General features: G+C 43.7%; 1 protein-coding gene across 3 annotated transcripts in view; it reads left to right on the plus strand.

Moving 5' to 3' along the window:
- erbb3a (erb-b2 receptor tyrosine kinase 3a) overlaps window positions 1-22425 on the plus strand; it is a 145399-nt gene that overhangs the window by 28755 nt on the left and 94219 nt on the right. Inside the window, exon 1 of one of the 3 annotated variants that reach the window (XM_068024650.1) lies at window positions 2703-2730. The exons of the other annotated variants lie outside the window; for them this stretch is intronic. The gene's annotated coding sequence lies outside the window, so the exon portion shown is untranslated. Of the gene's footprint in view, window positions 1-2702; window positions 2731-22425 lie in introns of those variants that run through there. 3 annotated transcript variants of the gene reach the window in all.

Below are 22425 nucleotides of genomic sequence, written 5' to 3' on the forward strand. Positions count from 1 at the left end.
CTCTCAATGGTTTGGTCTGACTTCGGATGCTGACCCCAAGTCATGTATTGTCTTTGTACTGCGGATTCTGTGGAGGTGGCCAAGTTTCAGTGGGGGTGGGGCAAAGCTGACTAGAGTGGTGTGAGTTACTTATTGTGGGAATGCTTTGAGTCAAAGAGGTGGGCTGATTGTACCAGGAGAGGCTTGCGATGTAGTTGTTTGAGGCATTATACCCATGCAATTGCAGAGCCCTCAGCTTGTGGAAGAGAGTAAGAACAGACTAGTCAGAGATGGAGACTATGGAATGATAGATAGAAACTTCAAATATAAAAGACATTACAACCAGCAAGTTTGTATATTGTCCAATTCTGTGCCCCACTCCCTTAAAGGCTTTTATACTGGGATGCTATTCCAGGGGTGTCAGCAGTCTCACAAAGCTTTTAAGAGGGAGATGGGGAGCGGTCAGAGCAGAGCCTACACATGGCACTTTCCACTCGCCATTTTTACAGACGCATGTATATATTTTGGTATAGGGGCTCCCAAAAGTTGCAGTGCCATATACAACTAATATTAAATTCCAGGTCTATCTACAAGAAAGGGCTATCTTGCTGTGTTTTTTCCCCCCCACTTGTCTTACCTGCTGAGGTCATCAGGGTCATGCTGTGAGCGAGATCTGGCATCTCTGCTGTGTCCCATGAAAACGTTTTAACAACTTTTACAGCAATCGCTTTTTTTTTGAAAGGAGTAAATGGCTTGCTTCCTTTCAGAATTTTTGCAGTTATGTTTTATTCTTGGATGAGCATCTGTCTCCCGAGAACCTTTTGATGAGAGGGAATTCCAGCAAGGATGCAGTACTAGGCAGCCCTCTTAACGATGGTATTTGATTGCTGGCCCAAAGGTTTATAAAGCTGCCTAGACACTGACCCTGTTTTAGTTCAGCATTTACACTTCTAAATCTGGTTTCTTTATCATGGTAGCAACATTAGAAGACCCAGTTTTATTTGTGGGACCATGTTTCTGCTGCCAGAAGGGAGCCAGAGTTTGTAGTGGAACCTGAACTAAATGAGTGTCGGTATAAAAGCAGCTTTAGATTACACGAGTAACTCCTGCCACTAGGGTGGCCATTGCTAAATTCCCACCAAGGTCAAGTGTGTGTTTGTATCCTAATCTTGTCTTTACTTCAGCTTCTTTGAGACTGAATACTGGGAGGGCTCAGATCCCACGGGTGAGATTTTAACTCACTCAAAGCTTATTCACTTACACAGAGTTAAATTGGGCTCCATGTCTCTGAATCAAAAAGTGCAGAAGCACAATAAAGTATGGAACAAGAAAACGTTGTTTGATCGATCAAGCCTGCTTCTTGCCAGACCACCTACCATTACTGGACCAATGATCCAGAGACATGAGTTCACATTCCACCACGGCAGCTGGGGAATTTAAATTCAGTTCATTAAAAATAAATCTGGATCAGTCTCAGTATTAGAAACCATGAAACTACCAGATTGTCGTTCAAAGCCCAACTGGTTCACGTCCTTTAGGGAAGGAAATCTGCTGTCCTTATCTAGTGTGGTCTACATGTGACTCCAGACCCAATGTGGTCGACTCTTAACTGCCCACTGAAATAGCCTAGCAAACAACTCTGTTGTATAGGGATAGGCAATAAATGCTGGTCTTGACAGCGACGCCCACATCCCGAGAATGAATTCAAAGGAAAATCCAATCATGGACTGTAACCCACTCATTTAATCTCCTGAGGGAGAGCTTGGTATGAAATACTCCCTAATCCCCAAAGATATTTGAGCAAAACTCTGGACTATTCGCCCAACCTCACAGTTCTACTATGCAACCCAGGCCTGCTGCCCTCCACCGAGAACAACCCCCCCCCGCCCCACCCCATTGTCACCCCCTCAGCAGCTTGTTGAATGATTGACTCATTCTTGACTGCTTTTCCTGGAAGTCTCTGTTGCTAGGAAGAAATGAGTTGTGTGTGTACAATGCCTTAGCAGTTCCTGCAAAGCATCCTAAGGTGCATCACGCATCGTTAATTACTTTTGAAATGTGGTCACTGTTTGTGTAGGTAACAATACTGTGGCAAAAAAGAACTGAATATGTTTGTGGAGATTTCCCTGGGCTGGTGATCTTGCTTTTCTGATCAAGTAAGACAGTGTGGACAGATGAATGAGGGGTGTAATAGTTACTTTATACTTCAGTGTTCCTTCAGCAATGCACATTCTGGCTGTATCAGTCTGTCTGGGCAGACGCTCTGGTCCAGACTCCTTTCCCTGCAAGATCCTGGGAATCTGTGATAGGTATTAGCCAAGACTGTGCATTACACTCTGTTGCAAATATCTACCCACTAACCTTTACACTGAGCTTATTGTCTGGGAAGCTCCCATGACATTGCAATGACTGAAAGCAGATCGTTCTTAGAGCCTGTCTGATGGCTGTAGATTCACAATGCTGTTTTGTACTGAAACTTAACATGACTCACCCTTCAATACTGACATTAGCATTTCTACACCCTACCATATGAAGAAATGGGGTCTATTAGTTTAACAAACTTCATGTTGTATCTCTGTTAATAATCTACAGACTGCAAGCTTAGTGAGTATTCCAGCTGAACGAGTGTGCCAGATAATCAGTCTCATTATTAATGTTTCAAAGCTTAGGACTGAGTGGTATGATGTCTCTGAGATGATTTGATGTCTCTGTGAGCAGATGCACTGCCTGGTATAGTACTGAGCCGTACAGGTTTGTATAATCTTCGTTTATTCCTGGGGCTGTGCTGGGTTAGCTATTTTCAGCCAAGATAGTGATGGGGGGAACTAAAATCAGCTTCGCTACCTTGCACTAGAGAAATATCAGCCAAGGGTCACTATACTTCTCATCACCGTCTACCAGACTCCCCTAGAAAGTACATGTGTGTGTACATAAGGAAAGGAGAGGAGTATCTCAACTGTGATGTCTTCCAGGGTCAAAGAGCTTTCTGCTTCTTATGATCCAACTTCCACATGAAGAATGGTCACCAGGGTGAGATGCCAGAGGGACAGTGATTCCTGGGGAGCAATATCCCAGCATAAGTTAAGAATGGTGAGAATGTGGAACTCACTATTACAGGGAGTGGTTGAGGCGAGTAACATAGATGCATTTAAGGGGGAGCTAGATAAACACGTGAGAACGAGAAAGGAATCGAAGGATACGTTGATGGGCTTAGATGAGAGGGGTAGGAGGAGGCTCATGTAGAGTATAAACACTGGCATGGGCCGAATGGCCTGATTCTATGTTGTAGATACTTTGTAATATCTTACACCCTTCAGGAGAGGAGGAAACAATGTGGAGGATATATGTTCACCGTAACCTTTTATTGCTGAGTGTATGTCTTCCGAATGAGGCATTAAAACCAAGGGCCCGTCTGCTCGTTCAGGTCCTGGGGGTCACTATTTCGAAGAAGAGCAGTGCAGTTCTCCCTGGTGTCCTGGCCAATTTTAATCCCTCAACCAACATCATTAAAAAAACAGAAAATTTGGTCATTATCACATTTCTATTTGTGGGAGCTTGCTGTGCGCAAATTGGCTACTGTGTTTCTTGCATTACAACAGTGACTACACTTCAATAGTTCATTAGCTGTGAAGCACTTTGGGATGCCCTGAAAATGTGAAAGGTGCTATATAAATGCAAGTCCTTCTTCCTTCTATCTGAGAGTCATTCTTACCTACATTGTTTCTGGGTGGATGTGCAAGAGTAAAACAAACAACAGATTTAAATTGCCTACATGATGGGGCTCACTGGGTCACACAGTACCAGTCATGTACCACAAGTTGCCTTTTATCCTGATTGCACTGAATGTCTTTTTAAAAAAGACAAAAAGACAATTGAGAATTCTATGCATAGCCTGAGGAAGATCTCCCAGCTTGATCTGTAGAAGAGAGTAAAGGCCAACATGGGGTCATGACTCCATCTCAATTAACATAACGCCAACAGTCCATTTGTTTCAGCTACAGCACGTCTCCAGCCCTCCTCAGCGTTTCTCTGAAGAGCAGCTCCTCTTTATGGCGCCAAAACCATTCCTTTTTCCCTCCCTCTTTCCATTTTTAAAAGTGCATTTTGACTCCAAATTCACCAGTTGAGAGGCAGGCAGGTGACCTATTTGCACATATTTCTCTCTCTCCCACCGTCTCTTCGAAGATCATTTACCACATCAGTAAACTGAGAATGTCATGTTCATCAAGGACACTAGTACTGGATAAATGGAATATCTATCTGTTGGGTTTTGTACTTGTTGGTAGCATTGAACATTCCCAGGTCAGCTGTAGCAATCCTATGAATAAGTACAAGCCAGTCCTCTTTTTGGCAGTGAATTATGTCAAAGGTTTTTGTCCCAAAAATATACTTTATTCGTAAAATTTGTAAAAGTACATTGCAAAACAATTCAAATTAGACATTACATAAAGTGCATTACAGATCAGTTTCTTTCAATACAGTATATGAGGTGCCTCACTACACTTGCCATTTCATGTCATATTTACAATGTACAATTACATTTCATGTCATACATTCTCTGGTGCATGCAGCACAAGGGGGTTTTACCCGGTTTTCAGCCCCTCAGTAATGTCAAAGCTTCCTCTAACACTGTCCTTATAAGCTGCGAGCTCCAACCTCTCGGCACCTGCTGCAGTGCTGTTACTTTTCTATTTCCCAACTCTCTTTAAGTGAAGCTGGCAATTCTAATGCATTTGCCACAAATTATGGACAGTTTTGTGCTGTGGGCCTGCAGCCACTAGGGACAGAGCTGAGACTGACCCAAGCTCATCTCATTTGAGGCCCATAAACATCACAGAGAAGATGCTGTCATCCCGTTGCTCTTTTTTTCCAAAAAATGTTTTATTCACAAAATTTGTTAAAAAAAAAACAAAATTCAAATTGGACATTTCATGAAGTGCAATACAGATCTGTTCCTTTCAATACGATACATGAGGTGCCTCACTCTTCTTTCTATTTCAAGTTATATTAACAATGTACATTTGCATAACATACCAAAAAACATTCTCTGATACATACAGCCCAAGGGGTTTTACACAGGTTCCAGCCCCTCGGTTCACTGTGGTGGGAGGACCTTACACAGTGGTCTTTCCCCATTGAGCCTTTGCTGCGGCTGCCCCAAGCTTTAGTGCGTCCCTCCTGGACCTTGGAATGTGCCAGTCTGCAACACTCGGTTATGGACAGCTCTTTGTGCTGGAAGACCAGCAAGTTTCGAGCAGATCAAAGGGCGTCTTTCACTGAGTTGATGGTCCTCCAGCAGCAGTTGATGCTTATGTCGGTGTGCATGCCTGGGAATAGCCCATAGAGCAGAGTCCTGCATTACGGAGCTGCTCGGGATGAATCTCAACAAAAGCCACTGCATCTTTTTCCAGACCTGCTTTGCAAAGGCACATTCCAGAAGGAGGTGAACAATGGTCTCTTCCCAAACCGCAGTCACCTCGAGGGCTGTGCATTCAGGTCCACGTCCTAGAAATTGATGGGTTTTGTTCTTCCCGCATCGCACCAAATAGTCTTGATAGTGCCCCTTTAATGTGAGGACAGCAAATTAAATCCGGAAAAAAGTATCAGATTCGGGACCTGGATCATTCCTCCCTCTACCAACATAATCAAAACTAGATTAATTGGTGATTTGATGGGATCTTACTGTGCATACATTGGCTGCAGCATTTGCTGACATAATTCAATGTCTTCTCATTGACAAACTGTCAGCACTTTGGGAGGTTTCTGAGAGAAGTGATAAGTCTCTATATAAATTCAACTTTAAAAATTAACTTCTGTGCTTCCTAGTTATAAATTGGCTTTGGTAGAGGCTTGAAGTAGTCAGGAAATGGTGAATGTGGCACCTGAGGAGCAAGAGGGGAAAAGAATGATTTTAAGCTTGATTTTATCTCTTGCCATGGTGGGCATCAGAACAGATGGATTGCAGATCAAACTATGAACAACTGTCATGTTTTTTAATGAGGTGAATCACCAAAGCACATCATCCTGGAAGATCCCAGATCACCTTTTTGGCTCCCAGCTCCCAATGTTCCAGACAAACTTCCCAGCTACTCTGCTTCAGGAGGGCAATGGAGCAGTGCAGTCACAAAGGTTTATCTGCAATGTCCAGAGTTAGGACAAGCATTCTGGGATTCTCTTGAAGAGGTAAGAATACTTCGACAGGATCCAAGTGGTGTTAGTGCTGGAGATTGAAACACTTTCCTACTTCGGGTGCATTGTCAATTGGTGATGGTGTCTTGGAAGGCATTTTGCAATTCATAAATGGGCATTGCTGGCAAAGCTGGCATTATTGTCCATCCCTAATTTCCCTTACAGCAGTTTGATACAACTGAGTGGATTGCTAGGCCATTTCAGAGGGCAGTTAAGAGTCAACCACATTGCTGTGGGTCTGAAGTCACATGTAGGCCAGACCAGGTAAGGACGGCAGATTTCCTTCCCTAAAGGACATTAGTGAACCAGGTGGGTTTTTAACGACAATCTGGTAGTTTCATGGTCACTGTTGCTGATACTAGCATTTTAATTCCAGATTTATTAATTAATTGAATTTAAATTCCCCAGATGCTGTGGTGGGATTTGAACTCATATTTCTGGATCATGAGGCTACACCTCTGGATTACTAGTCCAGTAGCATAACCACTATGCTACCATACCCCATATGATGTGTGTACTGATGATCATTGAAGTAACAGAAGTAATAATTCCACTGCCTCTCTCCTGACACAATCCAGGAGTGCATAATCAGGAAATAGCCCACTCCCAGATAGTGATTTTCTGTCTATTAATTTTTAATGGATGAAAACCCTGGTCTGGGAGTATGCTATCATTTTACCTCCGTGTTATGCTCTCATTGATCTGAGCTGACCTAACCAGCATTCTTGTAATCTTAACCCATCTCCATTCTTCAGGAGCAGCATTTCATTCTGGATTATCATCTCCTTTTGCAATTTTCAATCCAGAACAGTTGCTGAAGCAACAGTAGTTGAGGTTAGGGAAGGAAACCTCTGATAAATCTGCCAAAAACAATCTGTGTCTCAGCAGATCAACTTGAAGTAAGCAGTGAAAACTTGGAAGTAGGAGAGCTGTAGTAATTATATAGCGATTGAGATGGTTACCTGGGAGAGAGCTACAGGCTGTAATTAATTGGTTGGGGGGGATGTTCAGGTGCTTTGTATATAGAATAATGAATACCTTGGTATGATTCCAAACCTGCAATCTAATCAAAGGGTTCAGATGACACCATAAACTTGTGAAAGTTTAGCTCCAGGAGATTCTACCTGTCATCTCGTGTAGATTCCCATTTATCATTTTTTAATATAATACGAGTGTTAGGATGTTTTCCCTTTTCAGTCAATTTTGAATTTTAGAAATGAAAAGCTGTTGATGTTTGTCCTGGCAGACATTATCCAGGACACTCCATGCAGTTGATGCATGATGAGGTTCACAATGAAGGATTAGGGATTGTTCGTGTAAACTTGCAGTGAGCGATCATATGCAGAATACCAGAAATAAACAGGCATGATGTAACATTTTGACCTTAACAATAAACCGCTCCATTTAGAACAAGCAGACTTCCCCTTGAAGAAATGATGTCAACATTCATTGTGCTTGAAACACCAAGTGGCAGTTTTTCCACTATAAGTAGTAAACAGAAATGGTTTGAAGAGCTAGATGGCCCAAAGGGTTGAAGCAATGTCCTTTCACCTCTGGAATTTAGATTTGACTCCATCCTATTCTGATGGGATAAAGATTTGCTACTAATGAATTGTAAGGTTTTACGTGAAATGGGCAGTTTTGACCCAGATGGACCCACAGAAGAAAACTGTCCACACATTGGTGTGAATGGTGACAATTGTTACCATGAACCTTCATGGTGTCAGAAATGGAGAAACTCCCAATTGTATTGTAGTAGGTGCCCTTCTGGGTTGGAGTGAAAGCATGCTGCTGGTGCAGTGCAGAGGGAGCTTTATTCTGTATCTGGCCTGTTCTATCTAACTGCAAAGGTTTCGTGCTGGCATTGGGTACCCTCAGCATTAATGTCCCTCACTTTTTACTACCACAATCAATCGTTGTAATGATTTGATGCTCACATAGTTTCATTCATTGTTTCGGGACACATTTCCTTACAGGTTTTCATTGTTTCATTGATGCTCTCATTTTTGTTGATGGCTTGAATTATTTTTGCTCCTAAACCAGGTTTGTCCTCTCCACAGTGCACCCTTTGGGCACAGGAAGTTGTGGTCTTGCACCCTTTTGTTCTTCGGTCTGCACCATTAATCACTTGTTAATGATCCACAGTCCCAATTTAAACCTCCGAATGTTTTAGTAGTGTTTGTAAGCAGTGAGATGCTAATGAGGTCATTTTACTTCAATAGCCTACATTGTTAGACCTCAAATCAATTCTTCCAATGAGTTATTTGTAAACCATTTAATAAAATGCTAAAAAGTGTCTCTACTGTTTCACAGGTTCTCTGAGAAAAAGGCCAATAGATTAAGACCATTTCATCAGGTTTTGAATACTAACGAGAAATATACATTTCTGATGAGAACTTTTGTTTGTATTCTTTTGTTCTTTCTTTCTTCAAGATTGAGTATTTCTAACTATAGGAGGAAGTTAATTGATTACATGATTTAATATTTAACATTGGGTTGTGGTTCTACATTGGCATCGGAAAAGGTGTAAAGTGAAATCTCTGGTTTTTCAAATCACTTGCTTGTTTTATAATCGTCATTACTCACCATGGCTGCAGTGTGTACTACTTACAGGATTCACTAGAGTAACTCACCAAGGCTTCTTCAGCAGCACCTCCTAAACCCCCAAACTCCACCATTTAGAAGCACAAGGGCAGCAGGTGCATGGGAACACCATCACCTCCAGGTTACGCACCATCCTGATTTGGGCATACGTCCCTATTCCTTCATAGTTGCTGGGTTAATGTCCTGGAACTCCCAACCTTACAGTCTTTCTTGCCCCTTCTTCCACTTGCAAAGCCACTAACATGTTCAGAGCTTTGCCTGGGAATTTTATCTGTGGGGTGTCCTTTAAAGCCTCAAAGTGAATCTTCTCAAAACGTTGTTTTGGTGAGCAAAAAGGATTGTCATGGAGGTGCTTTGAAAAACGTAGAGATCTGAGTTTACACCTTTTCTGATGTGAACTCTCAGATGTGTAGGGTGCTGCCAAAAATGCAAATGATTCTTGTTGAAGACTCTCGACCCTATTTGCATCAATATTTTTGCAGCCTAGTCGTTCTAATAGAGCACTGGACTTTCAACAAAGGCTTGATGTTTGAAACTCCAAGTTAACAGACTTTTCTCGAATAACTTGGTTGTTTTTGTTTGCCAGTTTGGATCTGGTCATCTGAAGAAGGGAGGAAAAACATTGGGAGTAGAATGTGGGACTGTGGTCTCCTCCCCCTTCCCATAGAACTTGGCTGCACCATCTGACTGGAAGCTTGGCAAATGTATGATACAGCTGCCAAAACCAGGGAAGTGACAACGCTAGGGCTGGACTTTGGAGGACAGTGTAGAAGTGGAGAATGAGGAGGCAAGCATTTGGGAAAATTACAAAAACATTTCACATTTATCTTCTCTTGCGCATTTGGTGACCTTATACATGTGTGAAATGTGACCTGAATGAGGGAATATCATTTAAAGGGAAAATGAAATATTTCCAGCTGAAGCAAATAGACAATTCACATTTACTCAGTTAAGCTTTTCACATGGACCTATATTGGAGCTAGGAAAAGGCACATAGTTGCATTAAAAACTGCTGTGTGGTAGGACAATTGTGTTAAAGTACCTCGCACACTGTGAATTGTTTGATTGTTGACTTCAGAAAATGCCTGAGGGTGACTCTGTCGAACTTTGCCAGCAGTTCCAAATGGTCAACGATTCTGGCTCCTCTCTTCAGAAAGAGAAAAGATAAGTTTAAGTCCGATAAGTATTTGCCCTTGCAGCCTGACAAAGCCTGGTCTGTATGATGTGCCAATTCACAAAGAGCCACCACTGGCTTCCCTGTGTGAGGGCTATTGTTTTCGAATAAAGAACCAAATTATTCTGCTGTTAGCTGTGGCAGTTTGAGGGGCTTGTGGAATCTGACCTTTAGAGGGGGAATATTGCTGAAAAGGCAGAGCTGAAAGTTTGAAGCACTTAGCTTAAAACGGGCACCATCCATCTGCGATGGATTGTGGAGTTTAACTCTTAGAAATCTCCTCTTGAATCCTTTCACAAAGGGAAATGTTACAAAGTTTGGGAGGGTGGAGAAAGGCAATAAACCCTACAGATCAGATTTGCTTTTTTAACTGACTGACATTCTCTCCCCTATCCTATCCCCACCATACGATGCTGTGTTGCCCAGCTACCCCTCGGGTTCCATTTCTGTTGAGTGCCCTCTGCTAAGCTGCAGTGTTGGGGGCATCAGAGAGATCAGTTGGTCCTATTCCCTCAAAATGTGTATATCAGGTCTGCTCCGTATCCATGCTAGTATAGAGGAGTATTGGGCTTGCTCTGATTCCATCTGCAACAAAATAAGCTCACCCTTGAAGAATGGCCACTTGGAGGATGCATTAGAGGGATTATGACCCCCATGGCTCCATACCCCAGTAGGCAGCATGATGGGAGGAGGAAGGAATGCTTGCTCATTTTTATTGGTGAAAAGGGGAATTAAGTTTATTAAAAATGATTCTTTCTTGGGATGTGGGCATCGCTAACAAGGCCAGCATTTGTTGCCGTTGAACTGAGTGGTTTGCTAGGCCATTTCAGAGGGCAGTTAAGAGTCAACCACATTGCTGTGGGTCTGGAGTCACATGTAGGCCAGACCAGGTAAGGATGGCAGATTTCCTTCCCTAAAGGACATTAGTGAATCAGATGGGTTTTTACAACAATTGTTGATAGTTTGTGGCGCCGTTTCTGAGACTAGCTTTGAATTTCAGATTTTAATGAATTGAATTTAAATTCCAACAGCTGCTGAGGTGGGATTTGAACCTGTGTCCCCAGGGCATTAGCCCAGGCCTCTGGATTACTAGTCCAGTGACATTATCACTGCGTCACCGTCTTCCATGTGGTTTTGCCTTTTTTGAGGTTTGCTTGGTGCGTGGTAATAATGCACACTCACTCAGCCTGTGCCACTGGGCTGTTCAGTTTCAATGTGGTTTGTTTGCTTGTGGAGCTGTGGAATGTGTACTTTGGTTGAGGTGTTTAAGTGGACCTTGCTCTGCCATGGTGTTCAGAATGGGCCTACTGTATTGTGTTGTTGTTCCTGTCGTTTTGCTTAAATGAAAGGCTGTTCTCTCACTGAAGCAGGTCCAGTGGATCTGAATTCAGCTGCCCTGTACGTTGGCACTTGTTTGAGTACATTTAGTACCCAGAGTGTTACGAAACAGAGTTGGAAGCATTTGACACTTGGGTGAAGCTTCTGTAATAGCATTGTTAACTCGCATCAGAGTTTTAGACTATGGGAGGGGCTGGAATCAGTTTGATATCGGTCTGGTATGTGCTGAGTTACCTGATCTTAACTCAGGGCTTTACAATTGGCTTCGGTGCTGAGAGGACAAGGAAGGGGAAATGAGGGTTCCTGCTCCTGATTGCACTCCAGCCTCATTGGTGATACTGTACAAGTGAGGATTGTATTGGGCTTGGCTGTGGTGCCTTCTTCCCTGTGGTGAAATACCCTGCTGGCACTCACTGTCTTGGCTCACAGATAAAAAAATGGCCACTTGGTCACTGGAAGGTGACCACTAAACCATAATCCAGCAACCAGTTGGTGCCTTTGGTAGTGAGGGGGGGGGGGGCGGGTGGAATGCCTCTGGGGAGTGACAAGTGCTTGTTAGTTGACTGTTCAGTCGGGCTGGGGGTGACCTTCACCAGTTTATTTATAGGATGTGTGAGAATTAACATGAATAACTACAGTTTTATAGATTCTTCTTTTGAAATAATTAAGGGATCGTCTACAATGACCATTTTCACAAGTGTTAATGGTATTGTTAGGACCAGGTGACAAAGATGTCTAGGGATCTTGCTCAGCCTTCACCTGGTCTTATTGTAACAGGGTTTAATTTTAAACATCCTTGATTCTTGTTCACCACTTTCCAATTATCAGGCAAAGAAATGAGCACAAACAGGCTTTCTTAGATTTAAAGAAGAAAAGTGAAATTTATTTAAACTTAAACAGTCTCAAATTCGGTTAACACCTACAGATCCATGCCGCGCCCCACGCTAGCATGCAAATGCGATACACGCATGCTAATAGAGACAGAAAAGAGCAGAAGAAAAATAAAGTAGAGAGGTTTGAGGCAATATCAGAAGAGTTTCTTGTTACTGTGCTTTGAGCTCACTGTAGTTCTTGCTTGTAGATAATTCTTGTTTTTCGTTGGGGCCCAGTATTCTTCTTAAACCTTTGTTCACTGTAGGAGGCTTTTCTCTCTTGGAGTTCATATGTCTTCAATGGTTTCTGAAGCTGGTGAGAGCGAGATGAGAGCAGACAGGAGAGAGGTCTTTTCCAGTCCAGGAGCAAACAGCTTTCTGAGTTTTAAAACTCTGTGGCAAGTTCAAATTCAAAAAACTCCAACAACCAGTTAGTCATGTGACTAAACTGGTCTGACCACGTCTGTTTGTGTATTGGGGGAACAGGGACTGGTTCCTTTGTTCCAACACTGTCTGCTAGTATGCAAAAAATTTCTTTCCAGCGAGGGGCCTGACAATTCCTTGTGCTAGGCCCTCTTTTCTTCCCTGCAACAATTTTAAGTTTAATGTCCATGTGGTGAAATTAAGGTGCCTCATTCTTGGCAGGTGGGGGCCTACATGACAGTATACTTTTCGAATATCTATTTTTCCTGCTCTTTCTGTTAACTTTTTCCATGATCAATTGCTATATTCGCAATTATATAGAAACTGCCTAATGTAAAATTTTTCATGCTGTAATTACACACCCCATTGAAAGTGTTCCCCCACCACTGGAGGAACTGTGTAATTACCGCGTGACATGTTTACATAGAGGGTTTATTCCATTATAAAGTCATATATTCATCTTTATAATGGAAATACAAAAATAAGGACAGAATTTATGATTTTAAAATGGTGACTGGATTAGATCGGCACTCTGGTCCAGTTATCCTTTAACTCTGTCTGCGTGCAATTCCATGCAATATTGATTTTTTAAAAAATTAATTCCTGGGATGTGGGTGGCGCTGGCTATGCCAGAATTTATTGTCCTTCCCTAATTGCCCTTGAGAAGGTGGTGGTGAGCTGCCTTCTTGAACCGCTGCAGTCCATGTGGGGTAGGAACACCCACAGTGCTGTTAGGAAGGGGGTTCCAGGATTTTGACCCAGCGACAGTGAAGGAACGGCGATATAGTTCCAAGTCAGGATGGTGTGTGACTTGGAGGGGAACTTGCAGGTGGTGGTGTTCCCATGTATTTGCTGCCCTTGTCGTCCTTCTAGTTGGTAGAGGTCACGGGTTTGGAAGGTGCTGTCTGAGGAGCCTTGGTGCATTGCTGCAGTGCATCTTGTAGATGGTACACACTGCTGCCACTGTGTGTCGGTGGTGGAGGGAGTGAATGTTTGTAGATGGGGTGCCAATCAAGTGGGCTGCTTTGTCCTGGATGTTGTCGAGCTTCTTGAGTGTTGTTGTAGCTGCACCCATCCAGGCAAGTGGAGAGTATTTCATCACACTCCTGACTTGTGCCTTGTAGATGGTGGACAGGCTTTGGGGAGTCAGGAGGTGAGTTACTTGCCTCAGGATTCCTAGCCTCTGACCTGCTCTTGTAGCCACGGTATTTATATGGCTACTCCAGTTCAGTTTCTGGTCAATGGTAGCCCCTAGGATGTTGATAGTGGGGGATTCAGCGATGGTAATGCTGTTGAATGTCAAGGGGAGATGGTTAGATTCTCTCTTGTTGGAGATGGTCATTGCCTGGCACTTGTGTGGCGCGAATGTTACTTGCCACGTATCAGCCCAAGCCTGAATATTGTCCAGGTCTTGATGCATTTCTACACAGACTGCTTCATTACCTGAGGAGTCACGAATGGTGCTGAACATTGTGCAATCATCAGCGAACATCCCCACTTCTGACCTTATGACTGAAGGAAGGTCATTGATGAAACAGCTGAAGATGGTTGGGCCGAGGACACTACCCTGACGAACACCTGCAGTGATGTCCTGGAGCTCAGATGATTGACCTCCAACAACCACAACCATCTTCCTTTGCGCTAGGTATGACTCCAGCCAGCGGAGGGTTTTCCCCCTGATTCCCATTGACCTCAGTTTTGCTAGGGCTCTTTGATGCCATACTCGGTCAAATGCTGCCTTGATGCAGTTAATGTATTTAATTTAGTTAATGTAGTTAATTGTAGTTAATGTAATGACCAGTTTTCATTTTTTGAACAGTGAAAAAAGTGTTCTTGACACTTTTTGAAATAGCTGAGAATTCTTCCTAGTCCCTAACTGAATAGGACAGTGGTTTTATAAGGGCAGTTGTTCCCTGCAAAAGCTTTACTGTGTATACACTGAGTTTGCCATGGTAATAATTAACGGAGCTAAGCCTCAAATTGAAGTTATGGTGACTCAGGATAGGAACAGTGTTTCTAAAGGGCCATTGTCTCCACGTCGAGGAGGTTTGAGGGAATCTAATTCTGCAACAGTTTGCCTGGAAATCCATTCTCAAACACTGCAACGTTGGACCCCAGTTGAAGCTTATACTGCAATACAGGCTGAATTTCTGGTAGTATAAATGTTTCTGCGTGTACTTTGATGGATTTGATTCTCTCTCTCTTCGCAACCCCTCCTCTCCACCAATGGTCAGACATTGCACTGTTGGCAGGGGGGGAGGAGTGGTACCACATGACTTTCAGGTGAGAGCGGAAGGAAGGGGTCACAGGTTTGTAGTAGCCGGTGTGATTGGAATGTAATGAATCCTCTCCTGATGCCTCAGCAGGTAAAAGTTATATATCGTAGAAAGTGTTCCTGGTCTGTCCTCAATCAACTGATCTCATCCAGGGCAGCAGCTGGGTCACCACAATTTTTTTCCCAAAAATATATTTTATTCATAAAATTTGTAAGAGTACATTACATAACAGTTTGAGTTTGACATTACATAAAGTGCAATCCAGTTCAATTACTTTCAGTACAGTCTGTGGCACTCTGAGGTACCTTGCTACACTTACAATTACAGGTTATATTTACAATATACATTTCATGTTAAACACACAGGACGAGGGGTTTTACACAATTCCAGCCCCTCAGTGTGCTATTGTAGGGGGATCTTACACTGTGGTCTTTCCCTATTGAACCTTTGCGGCGGCTGCTCCAAGCTTTACTGCAGCCCTCAGCACGTAGTCTTAGACCTTAGAATGTGCCAGTTCGTAACACTCAGTCGTGGACAACTCTTTGCACAGGAAGACCAACAAGTTTCAGACAGACCAAAGAGTGTCTTTCACCCGGTTGATGGTCCTCCAGCAGCAGTTGATGTTTATCTCGGTGTGCGTCCCTGGGAACAACCCTGTGCTGTAGAGCACAGAGTCCTGCATTACGGAACTGCTCGGGATGAACCTTGACAAAAACCACTGCATCTCTTTCCACACCTGCTTTGCAAAGCCACATGCCAGAAGGAGGTGGGCAACAGTCTCTTCCCCACCACAGCCACCTCGAGGGCAGCTCACGGTGGCACTGAGACTCTGGGTGTGCAGGAAGGATCTGACGGGGAGGGCCCATCTCACCACCAGCCAAACTACACCTACACTTTGGCGGTCTGCTCGGGGAACCATCCGACAGGATCTACCATCTCCTTTTCCCGTAGGGCCTTGAGGACATTCCGTGCAGACCACTGGCTGATGGATTGGTGGTCAAAGGTGTTTTCTGTACAAACTTTTCCATGAGAGACATGTGGTACAGCATGGTCCAACTGGATAGAGCGTTCCGCAGCAACATGGCCAGATCCATCCTTCGCAACACCGGGGACAGATAGAACCTCAGCATGTAGTGACACTTGGCATTTGCGTACCGAGGGTCTACGCACAGCTTGATGCAGCCGTACACAAAGGTGGCCATCAGGATGAGGGCGAGGTTGGTTATGTTTTTCTCCCCTTTATCTAGAGATAGAGAGAGTCCTTTATCGATCTCCAGATAAAGTGAAAGTTGACATAGCCATCACAGCCAAGTCTGATCCCAGCAAAGTATCAGATATCAACTCATTTTGCAGGAAGGGACATTGGATAGTGATCTAAAACAGGAAGCAGGGCTTAACTTCTCCCTCCTTCCTAACCCAGGGAGCAGTGAGGCCAACTGGAAAGGCATCATCACCCTCATCTACAAACAGAGGAGAGAGAGGAGGAAATCAGAAATTGGCGGCTCATCTCACTGCTTAATAAATCTCTAGATAAGGAGGGGCTGCATCAACTTACTGTCACTGTTGACCCTCACACGTGAAGAATGACTACTTGGGTAAAGTATTGGAGAGCTTTCCACCTCCTGTGGTATTGTACCACAGCAAGAGTAAGTAACTTCAGTTGAGGAGGGAAGATAGATGAATGAAAACCAAACCAATTTCTGATACTTGGCATTGACTTTAAGGTTTTCTCTCCAGAGAAGATGCTGCATTCTATACTGATTCTGGTCTGGAAACTAAATGCACTTTTGATCTTGAAGCTGGCTGCAGAGTGACTGGAGTCATTAATATTTTGTAAAAGTGCAATAAAACAATTTGCCAGTGACCAGGCAAATTAGGTGCTTTATGACTGGAAGAATTGGCTCAGTTTCTCCGTAAAACACATTCTGCTGCTCCTTGTGGGCTAACCCATACAAAACTAATGCACTAAATTACACTGGAAGTAGTTGTTGATTTGAGTCTTTACCACTGCTGCTCTTCAACTGGCCGTTGCAAGAAGCTGCCCCTTTGAGGCAGTGTCAGTAGCAACTGAGAGCAGTATCCTGTTCTCTGGCGAGGCCATAATAGCACTTTATAACTAACAAGGTGCTGCAAATAGTTAAAACATGCAGCCCATGCCCATGATTCCCCGCAAATAGGGTATCACATGTGCCAGATCCAAAATAGAACGGGATGGGGTGGGGGAGGGTGCTAGGATCGTGGCTTAAATGTTCTCTTTGCTGCAATGGAAAATTCACTGAAAACTTTTTAACGCCAAGATGCAGAATTAAATAAATTAAACACACTTCCATTTTCTAAGTCAGGTTTTTAGTGTTCAATTTATGTTACTGTGATTCCCAAATCACTCACTCCAAAACAGGAATGCCTGGTCCAAAACTGCCCTTAAAGCCTTCTGCTGGGTTTCTTGTGTCTGCCATCCTGTCAGAAGGAGATATAGCATGACAGGTTCAATGTTTTACTGGAGAGGGAAGGAAGATAAACTGAATTGACTGGGATCGGCTCTGATACAGCAAGCGGTCTGTGGCTTTTTGTTGTCGTCAAGGGATTAGGCACCCAGATTGTGCACCGTGTGAGATGATGCAGCCTGTCTGATTGTCCAGGGTGGTGCAGGAGATCTACAAGGTGATGAGGAAGATGAAAGCATTGCCACGATTAACTTACGTGGTTTGGTGTTCATAAAGAAATCCCATAAAATGTGATTTCATCAGGATTTTTATAGACCAATTGATTTTGTTTTCTGTGAATGAACTATGGAGTTTGAGCTGATAATGAGACAAGTTAATGGCTTCTTTACAGAGATATTTAAACATCAAGGTGATCAGTGTCATTTTAGAAACCCCAAGTGATTGTGGACATAGTGGGTAACCCAGCTCAATGAATTTTGTTATCAGATTAAAGGAACCTTGTCTTTTTGCTGCAGAATTGTATACCAATAATAATGGATATGGATGAGCTTTCTCAAAGTGTGGAGGGCTTCTTAAACAACAGGACAAGGGGAGGAAGGGAGGGAGGGACTGAGTGAATTGGAGCCAGGTCATATAGGACTGAAATCAAGAAGCACTTTTTCACACAAAGGGAAGTGGAAATCTGGAATTCCCTCCCCTAAAAGGATATGGATGCTGGGAGAATTGGAGATTTCAAGACTGAGATGGCTAGATTTTTGTTGAGTAAAAGTGTCAAGGGAAATGGAGCTAAGCCAGGTAACTGGAGTTGAGGTCCAGCTCAGTCATGATCTGATCGAATGGCAGAGGAGTTGAATGGCCTACTGCTGTTTGTATGATGCAATGGGTTAGAAAACAGCCCCTCCACATCTGGGACCTAGGCGCAAATCCATCTATAATGAACTTTGCAACCTGCAGGAAATGTCGTCAGGTTAAAAATTCAGTCAGATGTGGGGCCTAGCCAAATTTGCTGATTTAAGCCGCCAGAGGCTTTGGGTTGTCACAAACATTTCTTCTGTTTCCTACTAAAAAAGATCAGTCAATTAAGTACTGATATAAATCAACGCATATTAAAAATGGGTGTGTTTGTTCATAAACCTTGGTGTCACTCTGTTAAGAAGGAAAAGTTTCATGGTGTTCTGAAAGCATTCCTAAGTCACCTACGATGTGATTTGGTTCACTACTCATTATTCAGAACTTGATCAATAATCTAACTCCGAAAGGGCACAAGGATAACTGGTGTGTGAAATGGAAAAATGACACAGTGCGGTAGATCCTTTTTGGAGGTTGGGACTAAGGCACAGCACAGCCAGAGCACAGAAACCTTTACCATGGCTTCTCCAACACCCTCCTCACTCACCTCCCATGCTCCACACTATGCAAACTCCAAAACTCTGCTGCCTGCAGCCAGTCCTGTGCTGCCCCTTATCGTCCCTGTTCTTGATAACCTCCATTGGCTCACTGTCCACAAATGCATTGTCCACCTTTACAGGATCCTCCATAGCCTAACCCCCGCTCTGCCTCTGCAGCCTTCTCCAGGCCTATGTGCTAGCCCATGGCCTTGTGCTCTTTCAACTCTACCCCCACACTCCACCTTGGTGGCAGAGGCTTCTGTCATGGTCCCACAAGCAGGAACTCTCTCTCTAAACCCTCCAACATTGTTACCTCCCTCTGCACCTTCAAAAACAGCTAGCTCTTTGAACAAGCTTTCAGTCACTACCCCCTAACTCATCTATTACTACTTGGTGTCTATTTGCATCCCTATGAAGCACCCGTTACTATGTTAAAGTGCGCAGTATAAATGCAAATTGGTGCTGGTGCCGTTGGTCCTCCTATATCTGACCTGGGAATCCTTTGATGCTACTACTAGATAGAAAAGCATACTACTCATTAGCACTGCCTTAGAACAGAAGACTCCATCACAAAATTGAGCTATTAATCATTGGCATTGGGTAGGGGGTGGGGTTGTTACCTGTTTAAGTGTGGATATTACAACATTTTTACAATGTTAAGTATCTTGGATGTGCCTTTGGGACATGCTGTGATTTTTTTCTTTTTGCCGCCTGCCTTTCATATTGTTGTTCTGTCTGTGCATGTGTGACAACGTGCAGGCATTTCTTGCTTTCCACACTAGAAAGAAAAAAAAATGGGTAGTAAACACATTCATCAGGAAAGAGCAGCCACATTCTAACTTCTCATGGGGACAATTAGCTGGAGACAATCACACAAATAATCCAAAGTGACTGCGTTGACTCACTAATCTGTTGAGTAACTTCATGTACTGTTTTGTTTGAATGAAAAAAAAATGTTGAATGAATAGTGGTACAGAATAACAATACCAGTCAATGATGGCACCAGTGAAGGGACAAAAAAGGAATCATATGACAAGTACTTCTTTTTTCTTTTGGGCCTCCTTATCTCGAGAGACAATGGATACGCGCCTGGAGGTGGTCAGTGGTTTGTGAAGCAGCGCCTGGAGTGGCTATAAAGGCCAATTCTGGAGTGACAGGCTCTTCCACAGGTGCTGCAGAGAAATTTGTTTGTTGGGGCTGTTGCACAGTTGGCTCTCCCCTTGCGCCTCTGTCTTTTTTCCTGCCAACTACTAAGTCTCTTCGACTCGCCACAATTTAGCCCTGTCTTTACGGCTGCCCGCCAGCTCTGGCGAATGCTGGCAACTGACTCCCACGACTTGTGATCAATGTCACACGATTTCATGTCGCGTTTGCAGACGTCTTTATAACGGAGACATGGACGGCCGGTGGGTCTGATACCAGTGGCGAGCTCGCTGTACAATGTGTCTTTGGGGATCCTGCCATCTTCCATGCGGCTCACATGGCCAAGCCATCTCAAGCGCCGCTGACTCAGTAGTGTGTATAAGCTGGGGATGTTGGCCGCTTCAAGGACTTCTGTGTTGGAGATATAGTCCTGCCACCTGATGCCAAGTATTCTCCGAAGGCAGCGAAGATGGAATGAATTGAGACGTCGCTCTTGGCTGGCATACGTTGTCCAGGCAAGTATGACAAGTACACAGCGCAGATATCACTCCGTTTGAGACCTTTCATCATTTTGTGTACATATTTGTGCTTTTTCTGATTTTCTTCATTTCCCTCTCCTGAAAGTGTTGACTCCAAACATTGCCAACCCTCTGATACCTCATCCAAATGACCATTCATCACGTGCATGAGGCTAGATATTGAATGTCAGCAGCTATTCAACTAAGGGTGGTATCACAACTGAGCTCAATCTGTCCTCACCTGGTGGGTTCACAGTTTCAGCAAGAATTACTGGCTAGCAATTAAAAGCAGCAGCCTGTCTTGTTAGCCCTGAGACACCAGACACAATTGGAGCATGGCCATAACCATCTCAGCTGAGATAAATACACCACAAACCAAAGACTGAACTGGAACCTTCCTGGTCTGTGTGGCTCCTCTTTATCTATTGTACCAATAGAAATGACTTGCCAGAATGTTGACCCTTCCTTGGTAGATTTAGAAATGTGGATACTGTTTGGATATCCGATGCTGACGGGATTAAGTCAGAGAGGCTCAATGGTGATGCCTTCTGTGTTGAATAGTCTGCTGACATGCTGTCTAGACTCAACGGTCAGCCGTGGCTCACTTGATAGCACTCTGAGCCACAAGGTTCTGAGTCCCACTCCAGGATTTGAGCGCAAAAACCAAGACTGACACTCCAGTGCAGTTCTGAGAGAGTGCTGCACTGTTGGAGGTGCCATCGTTTGGATGAAACGTTAAACCAAGGCCTCGTCTGTTCCCTTAGGTGGACATGAAAGATCCCGTGGCACTGTTTTGAAGAAGAGCAGGGGAGTTCTTCCCCGGCCAATATTTATCCCCCAATCAACATCAAAAAAACAGATTATCTGGTTGTTACCCACATTGCTGTTTGTGGGATCTTGCTGTGTATAAATTGGCTGCCGCGTTTCCTACATTACAACAGTTACTGGAAAGCGCTTTTTCTTTCTTGCACATGAAGAGTAGCCACTTGAGCAAGGTACGAAAGGGCTGTGCGTCAGAGCCCTCAGAAGAGAAGGAAAATTGGAGAGGACAGGAATATAGCAGTTGACTGAGGGGAAGAAAGTGCAAACTTGCTCTGCACCACATGGTGTAACTGGCTGTAACAGTTGGTGTATTTTTTTTCCCCTGGCAGTTTATTTGTACCATAAGCCACTGATGTACTATTTATTGACACACTAACCAGTGTGGTTCGAAACTTGATAAACAACTCGTGATGGTGGCTTGGTAGAACAATCCACCTTGTTGTTAGGGCTACACCAACACACATTCCAATGCTACTTACAGTTAAACCTTTATAAAAACCTTTTCAAAGGGTGTTTGCCAGTAAAAAAAAACAAAACTGGTTTGCTTTTCCGTAAATAAGTCAACAATGGAAACTTTGCATCTGAATGACTGAAAATTCATTTTTGTGTCTCTATGTGGGGATGGGAGGGGGAAGTGTTGAGGATTGGAACACTCTTTCTACCCAATGTCAGCATCAACCACTCTCTCATCAAGATTTTTTTTTCCCAAAATATACTTTATTCATAAAAATCTGTAAAAAATGCATTAACAAAGTTTCAAACAGCACCAAGTTAAAAAATACAAACAGTGCAAAGGTGATCAGTTTCCTTCAATACAATCATGAGTTGTCTCACAACCCTTCCATTTCACATTTGTTGTGCCAGATACATTTTTACATTTTACAGGAGACAAAATTTCCCGATACAGTTCGAGGGGTTTCCCATGGTTCCAACCCCTCAGTTCAGCTTGGCGGGGGGACCTTACACTGTGGTCTTTCCCCATTGAGCCTTTGCTGCGGCTGCCCCAAGCTTTAGTGCGTCCCTCAGCACGTAGTCCTGGACCTTGGAATGTGCCAGTCTGCAACATTCGGTGGTTGACAACTCTTTGCGCTGGAAGACCAGCAAGTTTCGGGCAGACCAAAGGGCGTCTTTCACCGAATTGATAGTCCTCCAGCAGCAGTTGATGTTTATCTCGGTGTGCGTCCCTGGGAACAGCCCGTAGAGCACGGACTCCTGTGTTACAGAGCTGCTCGGGATGAACCTCGACAAAAACCAC

The sequence above is a fragment of the Heterodontus francisci genome, chromosome X, assembly GCF_036365525.1.
Source record: "Heterodontus francisci isolate sHetFra1 chromosome X, sHetFra1.hap1, whole genome shotgun sequence".
Lineage (NCBI taxonomy): Eukaryota > Metazoa > Chordata > Chondrichthyes > Heterodontiformes > Heterodontidae > Heterodontus > Heterodontus francisci.